This window comes from Elephantulus edwardii, unplaced genomic scaffold (assembly GCF_000299155.1).
Source record: "Elephantulus edwardii isolate Elephantulus edwardi_28Jun2011 unplaced genomic scaffold, EleEdw1.0 scaffold00009, whole genome shotgun sequence".
Classification (NCBI taxonomy): domain Eukaryota; kingdom Metazoa; phylum Chordata; class Mammalia; order Macroscelidea; family Macroscelididae; genus Elephantulus; species Elephantulus edwardii.
The window spans coordinates 22,655,860-22,659,058 of NW_006399759.1; the positions used below are offsets into that span (position 1 = coordinate 22,655,860).

At 42.5% G+C, this 3,199-nt stretch overlaps 1 protein-coding gene across 1 annotated transcript in view; it reads right to left on the reverse strand.

Annotated features, from left to right (window-relative positions):
* KCNS3 (potassium voltage-gated channel, delayed-rectifier, subfamily S, member 3) overlaps positions 1–2,841 on the reverse strand; it is a 20,391-nt gene extending 17,550 nt beyond the window's left edge. The window contains exon 1 of the mRNA XM_006880660.1: positions 2,644–2,841. The gene's annotated coding sequence lies outside the window, so the exon portion shown is untranslated. The remainder of the gene's footprint in view (positions 1–2,643) is intronic.
* Between the last annotated feature and the right edge of the window lie 358 nt (positions 2,842–3,199).

Below are 3,199 nucleotides of genomic sequence, written 5' to 3' on the forward strand. Positions count from 1 at the left end.
TGTACAATCTCAATCTCTTCACCATCCATCCTGATGCTGCCAATTGGTCCAGTGGTGAGAATCTTTGTCTTCTTGACATTGAGCCTCAATCTGTATCAACAACTAGTATGATTATATTAAATCCATAATCAACAGCTAGTATGATTATATTAAAGTTGTATTCCCTTTCGTTGAATCTGTGTTTAGAGTGACAGCTCTTATTCAGCAATTCCAGAGATCTCTGTAGTGAGAAAAGCAAAGACTCACAGATGATAATGCTGTAGCCAGAATCTAGAAATGATGGACATAACTGAAGAAGGTCTTACATCTTTGGGAGGAACCCAGTCAATTGAGCCTGTAGAGGGATGCACTTTTAAATGATTACAAAGAGAAAGCTCTGGTGCCTGAGGGAGTTTTTTAAGAACTAGAAGGTCCCTTTGATGCATTAATAGCTCCTTTTGTCTACTCACCTTTATAATCACAGTCCTTTAGGTACATGTTTATCTAAGCCCTTACCATAGCTTTACAAGGCATGTTAATATTTGTGTCCAGGTCTTTTTGCTCCCCACAAGCCTGATCATTGCTGAGTTGTCCATCTCCCCAGTTACACTCTACGTTCCTCAATTGACAAGATCATGTATCTTCCCACCCCTACTTCCCTACTCTTATAGGGAACACGGGTGTCCTAGTGGTAAAAAGCTGTGATGCAATCCTAAAGGCACATGGTTTAAATCTACCAGCTGCTCTACAGGAGAAAAAGATGGGCAATCTCCTAGCTTGAACTTTCATACCTCTGAAGATCTGCTGTTGGGGGAGGGGGGGGGGTGTTCAACTAAGGGTCTGTTCCAACTCAAAGGCATACACTAACCATGTCCTTATTCTAAATTACATGTTGTTGTTGTTGTTGTTGTGAGGTGCCATTCATTCTGAACCTAATCATGACTAACCCTCCAGCAGGTTTTCAGAGGTGGTAAATTGTACAGGAGGAGATTATATATCTTTCTGCTGAGGAACAACTGGGGGATTAGAATCACATGCTTTAGGGTTGACAGCACAATTCCTCACCACTAGGCCACCAGAGCTCCCTTTAATTTACATGTTGTTGTTGTTAAGTGTCATCGAGTCATAGGCGACTCATAGCGACCCTATGAACAAAAGACCTGGACACTCGCATAACTTTCCTCCTTTCTTCAGATTCATAGAGTCTCCTGAGACAAGCTATTTTGGAAGTGGATGCCACTCCTGCTTACAAGCTTGTTCTAATCGGGGAGCTCCCCTAACACTGTCCACCATGGATAACCATTCTCGTATTTAACACGTCAGTGTCACAGTATTCAGCTTCACAGCAACCAAGAGTTACCTCTGTACCGCAAGTGGACAGCCCAGGTCTATAGGACCTAGAAAAATGCTTCACCAAAAACAATTAAAAGGGCCATCAGGCCCTAAGGATTTTAGGCTACAGCCTGGAGCAGGCTCCATCCTTACTTACCCTTGGTCTAAGGTTCAGGGCCACCCACCCACTTTTGAAGGGCAAAAAGAACAGTAACACACAAAAAAAGGACCCCAAAACTTCCCTTGCCTGACTGTCACCAAGATGAGCTTCCACTGAGACACCAGCCATTCCACCAGTTAGCTGACTTCCAGAGTGGAGGGAGACATAGTATAGTAAAATGAGTAATTAACAAAAAGTTATCACTGCTTTTGTCACAGAACTAGCAAGCTGATACAGACCAGGAGTCTGAGGATGAGGTGTTTCTAACAGTCTTTGTGACTTCGTCTGTAGTGTGTAAGGCCACTAATGGAAAGATTAGCAATTCAAATCCACTAGCCACTGCATGAGGGAAATCTTGGCAGTCTCTTCCAATGAAAATTTACAATCTTGGACACTCAACGGTAGGCCACCCTGAGTCAGAATTGAATCCATTGCTGTGCATTTGGTTTGTCTTTAGTCGCCAAACTAGTAACATAAACAAATAAAGCAGGCTGATTGAGGGCTGTGGTGAACCATGCACACCCATCTAATGAGACAGAGGCTACGTGGCGCCCACACTCCTTCCTGTTAATAGTTCAGCCATATCTTTCAGAATTCTACGTGTGCCTAGAAAGCCTGATTTTTATAAGGAATATCACAAGCTTAATTATAATTAATCCAAGTGTTTTAAACTTTCTGTGGATCAAACAAAAGTGTGTCACTGGATCATGTACATCCAACAAACCACTCGGTCTTTGACCCAAGCTACAGCATTCCAACTCTTCAGCAGCTCCATCACCACGACGTCAATCTGAAGCCCTATTGACTCAAATGGGCATAAATGGAAACTTGCCCTAACAGTACTATGATTTCCTCGAGTTTTACCTATAAACGTGTGTGTGCTGGGGGTGGGGGTGATGGGTACGGCAACATTAAGTATAGAATTTCCCCAATTAATCTATTAATCATTAATAATTAATAACCATTGTATTAATCCCAATACAATGCTAACCTAATCCTTTTAAAATTATCTTCTCCCTTCTCCATGAATTCCCAGTGGATTTTACAATCATCATCATCATCATTATCCTTGGTTACTAATCTTCATTTCTGTCACTGCAGTGACAGATTCATTGTCCTCTCTGGATAAACAATAAGAATCAGAGAAAATGGCAGAGAGAGACAGCCCTTACCTTTGTGGTGGCGATGTCACACTCTCTGCCCTCATCCTGCCCAGTACGATCTCCATCATCATCCAAGAAGTGTCACCTGTTTTTCCTCACTGGAATCTGTAGTACACATAGGGATTTAGTGTCCCCAAAAGAAGAGAAGAGTTGTGTTCTCTAGTTGTCCAGGCCAAAGGGATTGATGTGAAATCACGGACACCTGCAAAAGAAACCATTCTTGAATTTGTAACTCCACACCTGTGACACCCTGTCTCTGACTTGGGACTCCAGGCCAGTACCCATTAGAGAATTAGAGACCCTTTATCTTAGAACCTTATCTATTTCACAGGGCCAAAGGCTCCTGTTTTCTCCGCAAGAAACCATCCCACTCATTGGCCATGTGGCTAAACATACATCATAAAGACACAGGATCTATTTAAAAACCACTCTTAGAACTTGACCAAAGTAGAAAGTGTGGGGTTAAGCCAGGGCCTAGGGGCTAGAGAAGTATGTAATGATAAAACTACCAACTGCAGTCAAGTCTATTGTAATTCATGGTGGTCTTATGTGTGGGCCAGCACAG